Here is a 12665-nt window from a genome sequence, read left to right on the forward strand (position 1 = left end):
GGTAGTTTTAATTTTCCCCGGTAGGTGCGCTGTACTTCCCACCCCCTAAAAATAAACAGGCCACGCCTCTGGGGCGCTATTCTAAAGATTAGCCGACTAATTAATTCTGAAGCCTTTACGAAGACCTATGTATAAAAAGTAAGGTTCGAGAAGTGTTAGTTCAATATGGAAGTGAAGTAACGAAAACCACAAGTCAAGATTCTAAGATGAGTACGGTAAGCTTAAATCACTTCTAGAACGAGTTAGACCTGTACATGAAATTGACTACTAATATTACATTAACAGTGTAACTGAGGAGACATTTAAGCAACAGATATACTCGTAGATTTAATAAAACGAAACCTTATTTAATGATAATAAATAACCTATGTACGTATTACATACAATTGTTTATGTATTTTGGGAGAATCGTTTCATCTTTTTGTAATTGTTATAATATAGCCAATATAAGGTGTGAAATATATCCAAACTTTGATATTTATACATGATGGTGATTTCGGCAATTCAGATGAAAAATCATTTATGGCTTCGCAGATAGGACTGATAAGATGTTACTAGCTCTGTGTTTCGCTGGTAATGGTTTTTGACTATTTCGTAACAAGAATGAAGAGGGTAGTAGTGCCACAAGCAGGAGTAGAATGAGAAGTACTTGCTGGAGCAGTGTTGTGTGAGCAAGACCTTTCCTTTTGTATCGGCTTCATAAGGTATTTTGCTTATCTTTTTCACTTGACCCTTTAACTTTTCAGCACTCGTTACAATTCAATTACTTTTTCTTGCCCATAATAGTTACAAGATGTTACGATTAAGTAGAATGTTATTCAGTTTTCAACGAATATATTTGTTTTCGATAAATGTTTTTACGAATCGTCAAGTTGCGTGAGTGATGAAAATCAATAATGGAAATATCAAATTTTATATTTAGTTCAATAGCTTCTTTAAGCGAAAATCTGTCAATCTTAGTACAAATTTACTGAATGTAATTTTTCTTATTTTCTCTTGAACAGCATTTAACGATTTCCTGTAAACAGCGTACTTTCATTATGTTATTATGATCTAGAGCATGTATTGAAACATTTCTTTCAAAAAATTGATAAAAACTAAAAACTCTTTGTAATAAATAAAAGACTGCTATTACAGCTGGTATGGAGCAATAATCTGTACTTTGACAGAAATCATGGGGTACTTACTACCTTTCCAATTGTCAAAGAATTCAGTCTCCCCAATCAAAAATTTTTAGAAAAATAGTAAATGCTCTTCGATTCGCATTTATCTTACCATTCATAATGATCTCAGAATCTTTTATCCTCCATCTAGCGAAATCCTTTCTTGGCAAAATTATTGTTATGTGCATATCATTTTGTTAGTTTAATTACAGTCACATTTATTTAATTTTATGGATAATATTTCATCAGTAGTTATAGATATTAAATGTTTCTTTACTTTTATGAATTAAATGAAACAAAATTGAACTTGAAAAATCGTTTATTTTGGTTGCCAAACTTAATAAACTAATAATTTAAATTTATGGCACAGTGTAACTTGACTAAAACAAGTTTAGTACAACGTTAAATTGCTAAATAGGAGTAATTCATATTAAAATAATTTAATTTTTTTACAGTGCTACGAATACGTTCTAAAAGATTGATCTGTTTAAAAGATTTAAACTAAAATTTTAGCATTCAAATTTTATTTATTTCTTAAATTCCTGAAAGCTTACTCATATTAAATCTGTTTTATAACATTTTAACTTCAATGAGATAAATATATCTTCCAAATTGGTTCTTCTGTTGCAATGTTAATTGTTTATTTTGAAGTCTTGGGTTAGTGGACTGTTTTAGAGGCTATGCCTCAACTTCATCTTATGTTCCAATATCAAAATTACTTTAAAAAGGTTTCAATATAAAAGTTATGTGTTTTAAAATGTAGTATGCATTTCTCTTCCTCCAGTGCCTTTGCTCAAGGACCCTTTCTGCCCGTCGCTGGCTATTCTTGATCATGGTCTCTACATCCAGCAGCACTCCCATATAAGTTGTGGTGATTCACATCTAATTTCTACATTTCGTTAACAAACAAATTAGAAAATCTTGGAACCTACCCTGTTAATTTGTGGAATACTACGTAAGGTAGTTAATTATGTCTAAAGCATTTTAACAGGAAAAAAAGTATTATTTAGTAGGAGAATAAAGAAAAACGTTTAATTTGAAAAAATATGTATATATTTATTTCATACCTATTTTTTGTTACATAAACTTAGTATTTTACTTTCTATGATAAGAAAATAAGCGTATATAATATAATAAAATATAAAAAGAAGTGCTAAAAAACGTTTAAAACTAACAGAGAAACTTAATGAAACAAAGAAATTTGAGTAAAAAACAAAAATAGATTAGTTCCAAAAAAACAGTCAGAGGGCGTCACTTATCACACAGGTGTAAAAATAGTTCCAGAAATCGCCACTAGGTAACAGTGCTGTAACCTCTCTCTATATATACGTGAACTGCGCAAATTCTCGTAGTACGACTTGAGTAATGCTGGTGGGTAGGCCGCCAATGTTATCTAGTCTAGTCTAACACTCATCACCTCTCTTCCAAAGAATCATGATGTTGGGTAATGGTAAGGGAGATGTCGCTTCGACGGTCGGAGACAACTATTCTCTGGGTTAGGGTGGTAAACTGGAATCACAGTAAAATAAGTAGTAATCAACGTCGGGTCAAATAATACGCAGTTATTCTTAACTTCCAAAGACACTACCTCTAGGTTGGAACTAATTTGTGGAATACTACTTCAGGTAATCTTAACAATTATTTATTATTTCTAATCTTTCATCCTCCATCTAGCGAAATCTTTTTTTTCCGATTTTATTTTACTGTTTTGAGAAAGCTCTTACACTTTTCTTAAAATACTTGACGTGTATAATATTGAAGAATTACTTCATTACTATGTTTAAGGATAAGTTTTGTATTTAAAGAAAATTTTAATACGTATGTTGTGACGAAAATTCTTGAATGCTTTCAACAGAATTTGTTAGTGTAGCTGATTAGTGAGTCGACTAAACTAAATTATGAATGTTATTTTTTTATGTTTAAGTTTTTAGATTGTGGGTGCGTTCCACTTGGCGACCACAACGACCAAAACATACTTTCAGGCGTTCCACTTGGCGACCGCGGTCGTTGTGGTCGTGGCGAAAACGTCACTAATGACGTCATTATTTTCGCCCACACAACGACCACAACGCCCCATCTATAGAGCTGGGTCGAAGTGGGCTTTCAGAGTTGGCGCAATTTTTAAAACAAAATATGGCGACCGAAAAAATTATCTCATGTAAATGAAAGTATTATTTCATGTAAATAATAGAATGTGGTTCTCGAAAGTCTACAAAAAATAAATAAATAAATAATTACTTATCCCTTTACATACTACATTACTTATCACTGAATAACACAAAATCATTTACCTGAAATAACTTTTAAATTCTTCATTTGAATAAAGATCAATTACTCTGATAGCTAATAATACGTGGCCTAAGTTTTCGCTTTTTATCATTGCGATTTTGTAAAATTACATTCCACTCTAATCGGAACTAGATAAAGAACTTTCTAAAGCATTATTAATAAATATCCAACTGTTGCCACAAAAGACATTTTAATTTTATTTAAACGTAAATTTTATAAATACTCCACTAAAATGTAATATAAAAAATTGAATTATATATATTCTTTTAATATAAGTCAACTTTACCAAAAATTAATAAAGTTTATTATAACTGCTTATAAATGGGGTTTAAATTAAAAAACAACCTCTTCAAGCTTTTAACTTATTTTCGAGGCCGCCATATGCAATGTTTACATGAACGGTTAAAACGCCCACAGTCCGTTCCACTTGGGTTTTCGATCGCAACGCTCACAAGCAAGTGGAACGGCCAAAATCGCGGTCGTGGTCGTGGTCGTTGTGGTCGCCAAGTGGAACGCACCCTGTTTAGGCTTTTAATCGATCTTGTAGGTTACACCGAGTATTTTCTTTTAGTTTTATTTCCGCTTAAAGTGCATTAATCATTTTTTACACTTTTGAGATACTTTAGTTAATGGGGCAACTTATTCGGTGTAGCGTACCCTTCGTGTCAAATGAGAGAGAATAATGAAGCTAATATTCTACAAAAATAAGGAAACTTTAGGTGCAAAATTGGTTAAAAAACAATTAGGTTCTTAATCTTATATAAAATTGCATGTGCATGGCTGGATCACCTCAAAGTTCACTGGTTTCCTGTTCTCAATATTTCAATGCAATATAAAGTATAAATGATAAATCCCTTTTACCTCTACTTTTTACTCTTCATTTTGCTCCCCTTCCTCTGCAGTCTTTATGTTTAATTATTTATTATTTCACAGATAAATTAATGTGTAAACAATTTTTCCCCATAGGTAATCGATAAATTATCAGATCATGCTATTGAAATTATATATAAAACTGATAATACTCGTATGTTCGGTTTGTCTTATACATGCTCAAGGGTCCTTTCGTCCTGATTTTACATTATGTAATACCAACCTGTAACGTAATAGTTATGAGTTTGATTATGAAGCTTACTCAGATTAAATCTCTTTTACAACATTTCAACTTCTAGGTGATCAATATATCTGCAAAATTGGTTATTCTGTAGCAATGTTAATTGTTTATTTTTAAGTCTTGGGTCCCATATAGTGGACTGTTTTAGAGGCTATGCCTCAACTTCATCCTATGTTTCAATATCAAACTTGCATAAAAAATAAAAGTTGTGTTTTAAAATGTAGTATTCATTTCTCTCCACCCAGTGGCTTTGCTCAAGGACCCTTTCTGTCCTTCGCTGTCTATTCTTCATCATGGTCCTTCTTTACATCCAGCAGCACTCCCTGAGTGATTCACATCTAATTTCTACATTCCGTTCATGAAACAAATTAGGAAATCTTGGAACCTACCCAGTTAATTTGTGGAATTCTACTTCAGGTAGCCTTAGCTATTATTTATTATTTCAAAAGCATGTTAACAGGAAAAAAAAATCCTGATAAATCAATACTTTTAATTTCATGAAAAAAGATTCAAACTGATTGAAAAATGTAAGTATTAAATATTTTATGTTTCTGTGTAATCTTGGAAATTTAGTTAATTTGTCCCTACAAATTTCTACTATTTCACCACTTCATTTCTACCTGTCTTTTTTCAGACAGCAATGTCTTTTAATATTTTAAGCTGTTATTTGCAAATTTTATTTCTATAATAAGAAAATTGTCAGATTTGTAATCAAGTTTAGAGTTTAGTAAAACGTATTTGGGATTCACAACTAAATTAGTGACCAAAAAATAAAAGATTTAGGTTTTTTAATAAAAAGATCAATTCTTTAGATTAATCATATTGTGTATTTAATTTTTATAATTTACATAGATTGGTATAGATGTTTTTCTCGTGCTTCTTAATACTTGGTAAAACTCAATACACATTTAAATTATTTGAATTACAATAAATAATGTTGATGTTCAGGATTAAATACTGGGGATTCCAGAGGACTGCCTGCAAAACTGAAAAAGACGTAAAACATCAATCCACTCATTTGGTTAGGAATCCATTAAAAATGGTATGTAATTATTATACGTAATATGCATGTTTTTATTAAAATTAAAAATTGCATGTTAAAAAAGGAATAATTTTTTGGGCTGAATAAAAAGTTTTCAAAAAAAGATTTTTCCATTTAATTTGTTAATAGATATTTTACACTCACATTTAACCATGTTGATGACTCATTAAGCCTATATAGAACAATTTACACACACATTTAAGAATGTTGAGGACTCACTAAACATATATTGGTTTATCTTACATTCACATTTAACCACGTTAGAAACTCACTAGACTTATATAGGTTCAACTTACACTCATATTTAACCCTGTTTGCGTCTTACTAGACTTATACAGGACTATCTTACAGTCGCTGTTAGCTTATTTTTTTACCGCTTCACATGTAACCTATTTATTAATTTGTTTACTTTTGTCAATCTATATATACAAAAAAGAAAAAATGAAAAGTATTCTACGTTCCAAGCATACTTGTTCCTTTAGAATTTAAAAAATACATAAAAAACAAAAGGTGGAACCTTTACTAAGTTAACATATTTATTTTTCGAGGTTTTCGCTTTGAATGATCATATATTTCTAATTTTTTAAAATATATATTGACAAAATTAACAAATAGGATACAAGTCACATGGAAAAAAATAAGATAAATATGATTGTAATGTGGTCCTCTAAGTCTTGTTAGTCACCAACTTAGTTAAAAGTGAGTAAAAAGTGGTTTTATATAAGTCTTGTGAGTCACCAACTTGGTTAAAAGTGTGTGTCAGATGTCCTATATAAGTCCAGTGTGTCGTCAGCATGGTTAAATGTGTGTGTAAGATAGTCCTGTATAAGTCCTGTGAGTCACCAACATGGTTAAATGTGAGTTTAAGGGGGTCCAGTATAAGTGTTGAGAGTCACCAACATAGTTAAATGTGAGTTTAAAAAGGTCCTGTATAAGTCTTGTGAGTCACCAACATGGTTAAATGTGAGTTTAAGGGAGTCCAGTATAAGTGTTGAGAGTCACCAACATGGTTAAATGTGAGTTTAAAAAGGTCCTGTATAAGTCTTGTGAGTCACCAACATGATTATAAGTATGAGTAAGGTGGTCCTATATAAGTCTTGTGAGTCGCCAATGTGGTTTAAAGTGGTCCTATATATGTCTTGTGAGTCGCCAGCATGGTTAAATATGGGTGAAAGGAAGTCTTATATAAGTCTAAAGAGTCACCAACGTGGTTAAATATGAGGCTGTAAAGATTTTATAAAAATTTATCATGAAAGAATGTATCAATAATTAATAAATAATAAACGATTTAATTATAACAATATTGTATTTATTTCCCTTTTAATCCCTCAATAATATGAAAAATTAAAAAAAAAAAATGAAAAAATTGCATAGAAATTAAAAGAAAATATAAAAAAAAGGTTAAAAATGGCTGCCAGAGTCGTGAGAGTGTGTAAGAAGCATTAAGCAAGGTTACAACAATGGCTGCCAAAGTCTTGAGAGTGTGTAAGAAGATAGCGAGGTTACAACAATGGCTGCCAAAGTCTAGAGAGTGTGCAAGGAAGGCTACGAGAGGTAAAAAAGACAGCACGAGCGATCTAGTGACAGCTGGTGGAACTAAAAGTAGGGGGGGAGCCCGTTGCCATGGTGATATGACGCTATCCAGAGGGTATATAAGAAAGTTCGCCGAAGGGGTCGGGTTGGGTGGGGCGAATATTCGCCTTCCAACCGTCGAAGTGAACACATCTCCCTAACCATTAACCCTAAGACATATCATCAAGATTGTTTAATGTCGAGAGAGAGGTGTTTTGACTAAAATTAGATATTTTTGGAGCGACGAGCGACATAGCCCCTCCTCACGAGTACGACTCTGCAGTCGTACTGAGGAGACATCTTGTTTGACAGTTGTATATAAACAGTTTAATGCTTCCTGGTGGCAAACCTGTGAACTAAATTTTGTTTACATAGTAAACAAATCCAGTAAGTGCTGCAACCTGGTGGCAAATACGTAAACTAAATTTTGTCTACATAGTAAACAAGTCCGGTCAGTGCTGCAACCTGATGGCAAATATGTAAACTAATTTTCCTTTTTTTTTGTTTTACGTCTTTCTGTTGCAATTTTTTCAACTTTTTTTTACTTTTTCTGCTTTTTAACGCTCTCTGACGCCATTTTATCGTACTACTATTACTTAATTTTATTTTTTTTGTTTAATGTAAACGGAATTTTTAGTTTTACATTACTTTATTTGCCTCTTATCATTTTTAGTCTTTTTTAACTTTGTTTTTAGTTGTAACTTTGCAAATATAATAAAAATAACAAGACTATGGGATAAGAGAAAATACATAATGGCTATTCTAATGATTTGTAGATAATTCTTTATTTTGCTACCAATTATATTTTTTTTTCTTTTGTATTACAAAAACATTTTAAATTCAATTACATCTTTTAGGTAATGATTCTTAAAATTACCTACATAATAAAATTAAAATTTACATTAGATTTTCAAACTTCAAATATATTTTTTTTACAAATAATCGACTAAATAATAAAAGAATTGGAAGAGTTGCAGTTGGATAGATGTTTTCCAACGTCTTTTTCATTTTGGCTTAATTCGATGTACCTCTTTCGCAGGAAGCACTCCAGTTTCGCCTGTTTCAACTCTGTAAAATAACATTATACAATGAGATAAACTGTTCGTTTACTGAATCGTCCTACAAATCAAACTCCACTTCCTTGAAAATCAATGTTAATTTTTTGTATACGTTTAAATAAAAATAGATCAATCTTTTAGAAAGAAAACGCAAGAAAGTAAAACTGAGTGTTAGTAATTATATGAACTTAATTCATTTTCAAAATAGCAGTTTACTGTACTCTTTAGTGCTGCACGAGTAACGAGACAAATCTTGGTCTCGTCTTGGTTTTTCAAATATTAATTTTTAGAGACCTGAGACTTACTGACTGGGAAAACACACACTGCCCCCACCCCAACTGGGGCCGCTCCCTTGGCTTTTATACAGCGGACCGTTATAGGCTTCGGTCACTAAACTCCCAGAACAATCTAGCCCTTTCTTCTCCGGCTCAGGTAAAGCCAGGGCCTTCTGGTGTATATATATACAGATATAGCGGGATTTACACGGAAATGTCGGTAATGAATATAAAGAGACGGGGCAGATACAATAGACTAAATACAATGTTAAACTTTGACAAAAGAGTAAATACAGTAGATATCGGGAAATTTCTTTTAATACAAATACATTAAACACAACACATCGGAAAAACCAAAAGCCCTTATGAACCCTTATCTAGATACAGAATTAGTAGTCAACATAATTGCCCAAAAAATGGAACAGTATAAAACAATACACACACATACCGCCACAGAAGTTAGGTTTTTCCGATGTTTTGTGTTAATTGTTAATTTTGTTAACTGATTTTCTACATTACTCATCCTCTGAATTGTTTGTATAATAACAAACCATTTTTTTATTCATTTTGATTGCCTCAGATATTGGGTTCATTTTTTTTTTTTTCATTTTTAATACTTAAACAAAAATTCAAAAAAAAACGAGATATCTCGACGAGACCGAGACTAGAGCGACCGAGACCGAGACCAAGGCGAGATCTGCATAAAGTCTCGCCTCGCTCGGTCTCGTGCAGCACTAGTACTCTTTTAAGTGAAATAAACATTTTTTAAATAAACACTCGTCATTTTTTTTTCTTGTACCTTTCAATTTTACAATCAAATTAAACTTTCTTTAACACAGAATCTTTTACTATACTCATTCCGATTCTACAGGAATATATGAACAAAAAGGTTTAATCACGTAAAAATGCTGAAGTTTTAATAAATAATGGATAAGATTACCTGGAAGATAACACCACAGAGTGGTAGGTAGATTTCCTTATTTGAATATTGTAGGAATGGAGATGGATGGGAATCACCTCTTATTTACGGAAGTGCTACAGCATTAAAAGAAATTCCCTCAAAAGTAATCATTTTAGATTATGTCTCAGCTTTACTGGGCTGTGAGTCGGCCAAGGGCTGAAAGTATTAAAACCTTAGTAAATGATTTGAATTTCATTCACACTTATTGTACTACGGTAGCATTTTACTAACAAAATCTTAGTTAATTCTGTTTATAACAAATTAAACCATTGTGCAACTAACTCGGAAAATCTAATTTAAACCTTCTATTACACAAAATAACTTTTTATTCAGATTCAAAGGAAAATATTTAATTTATCAGAATAAAGGTTTAATTGATGTTAAAATGCTATGATGGATTCAATAATAGATAAGTTAATATGAAGATCAGCTCCATAATGTAACATGGTAAGTATGGAGATATCATCATTGATTTATTTAATGGAATGTATAAATAGTTGCGAATTATCTCAACTTATGTAGGAGTGCTGCTGGATGTAAAGGACCATGATCAAGAATAGCCAGCGAACGGCAGAAAGGGTCCTTGAGCAAAGGCACTGGAGGAAGAGAAATGCATACTACATTTTAAAACACATAACTTTTATATTGAAACCTTTTTAATGTAATTTTGATATTGGAACATAAGATGAAGTTGAGGCATAGCCTCTAAAACAGTCCACTAACCCAGGACTTCAAAATAAACAATTAACATTGCAACAGAATAACCAATTTGGAAGATATATTTATCTCATTGAAATTGAAATGTTATAAAACAGATTTAATATGAGTAAGCTTTCAGGAATTTAAGAAATAAATAAAATTTGAATGCTGAAATTTTAGTTTAAATCTTTTAAACAGATCAATCTTTTAAAACGCATTCGTAGCACTGTAAAAAAATTAAATTATTTTAATATGAATTACTCCTATTTTGCAATTTAACGTTGTACTAAACTTGTTTTAGTCAAGTTACACTCTGCCATAAATTTAAATTATTAGTTTATTAAGTTTGGCAACCAAAATAAACGATTTTTCAAGTTCAATTTTGTTCAAAATTGTTTCATTTAATTCATAAAAGTAAAGAAACATTTAATATCTATAACTACTGATGAAATATTATCCATAAAATTAAATAAATGTGACTGTAATTAAACTAACAAAATGATATGCACATAACAATAATTTTGCCAAGAAATGATTTCGCTAGATGGAGGATAAAAGATTCTGAGATCATTATGAATGGTAAGATAAATGCGAATCGAAGAGCATTTACTATTTTTCTAAAAATTTTTGATTGGGGAGACTGAATTCTTTGACAATTGGAAAGGTAGTAAGTACCCCATGATTTCTGTCAAAGTACAGATTATTGCTCCATACCAGCTGTAATAGCAGTCTTTTATTTATTACGAAGAGTTTTTAGTTTTTATCAATTTTTTGAGGGAAATGTTTCAATACATGCTCTAGATCATAATAACATAATGAAAGTACGCTGTTTACAGGAAATCGTAAAATGCTGTTCAAGAGAAAATAAGAAAAATTACATTCAGTAAATTTGTACTAAGATTGACAGATTTTCGCTTAAAGAAGCTATTGAACTAAATATAAAATTTGATATTTCCATTATTGATTTTCATCACTCACGCAACTTGACGATTCGTAAAAACATTTATCGAAAACAAATATATTCGTTGAAAACTGAATAACATTCTACTTAATCGTAACATCTTGTAACTATTATGGGCAAGAAAAAGTAATTGAATTGTAACGAGTGCTGAAAAGTTAAAGGGTCAAGTGAAAAAGATAAGCAAAATACCTTATGAAGCCGATACAAAAGGAAAGGTCTTGCTCACACAACACTGCTCCAGCAAGTACTTCTCATTCTCCTCCTGCTTGTGGCACTACTACCCTCTTCATTCTTGTTACGAAATAGTCAAAAACCATTACCAGCGAAACACAGAGCTAGTAACTTCTTATCAGTCCTATCTGCGAAGCCATATATGATTTTTCATCTGAATTGCCGAAATCACCATCATGTATAAATACCAAAGTTTCGATATATTTCACACCTTTTTCAAGCCCTAAAATTTATGATATATTCACATTGTCATCGTGTTATTTTTTTCTTATACTGGCTATATTATAACAATAACAAAAAGATGAAACGATTCTCCCAAAATACATAAACAATTGTATGTAATACGTACTTAGGTTATTTATTATCATTAAATAAGGTTTCGTTTTATTAAATCTATATCTGTTGCTTTAATGTCTCCTCAGTTACACTGTTAATGTAATATTAGTAGTCAATTTCATGTACAGGTCTAACTCGTTCTAGAAGTGATTTAAGCTTACCGTACTCATCTTAGAATCTTGACTCGTGGTTTTCGTTACTTCACTTCCATATTGAACTAACACTTCTCGAACCTTACTTTTTATACATAGGTCTTCGTAAAGGCTTCAGAATTAATTAGTCTTACGAAAATGAGGTTACGTCTGCAGTGCGTGATAATATTTGTCATTTTGTCCGTAGTAGGACGTATTTTTATTATACCCCTTATCAGTTTCGGCCTTTCAACCACCTCAGAGGTAGAATAACCAGATTAGGGTAAGGATTACAACTTCCCTGCTCTTCCCGGGCGGCACTACACTTTTAACTGAGCAGACTGAGTAAGGGAGGTTACGTGGTGTTATCCAAAATATTAACGAATTGTCATACATTTGTAAAAATTATCAATTAAAATAATTGAAATCTAGTGCTTGTTAAAAGGATTTTTTTTTTTAATTCTGTGCGAGTAAAATTTTAGAACTGTTAGAAATGTATTTTATGCGGGGAGGGGGAACGAAATTTAAAATATGGCATTCTCACTGCGAAGTAATTATTGTTAAATAAAATATGGATGAATATGTTAGTCAAATCTAATAATAAAAGCGAAATGAGTAATACCTTTAATTTTTCTCCTAATTACACTTGAACGCTTCTGTATTTGATAATAATTATTAAGACCAGTGCTAGATTGCGTATGCTAGGTCGATCTATTTTAAAAACCTGAATTAATTTAATTGTATTTTCAATCAAATTAATTTTATTAATAACTAATAAGTGTATTTTTTGATCTTTTTTTTCATTTATTGAATGAAAAGGTTTATTAATTGTTATA

The sequence above is a fragment of the Rhodnius prolixus genome, unplaced genomic scaffold, assembly GCF_049639745.1.
Source record: "Rhodnius prolixus isolate KJV_2025 unplaced genomic scaffold, Rpr scaffold_3, whole genome shotgun sequence".
NCBI lineage: Eukaryota > Metazoa > Arthropoda > Insecta > Hemiptera > Reduviidae > Rhodnius > Rhodnius prolixus.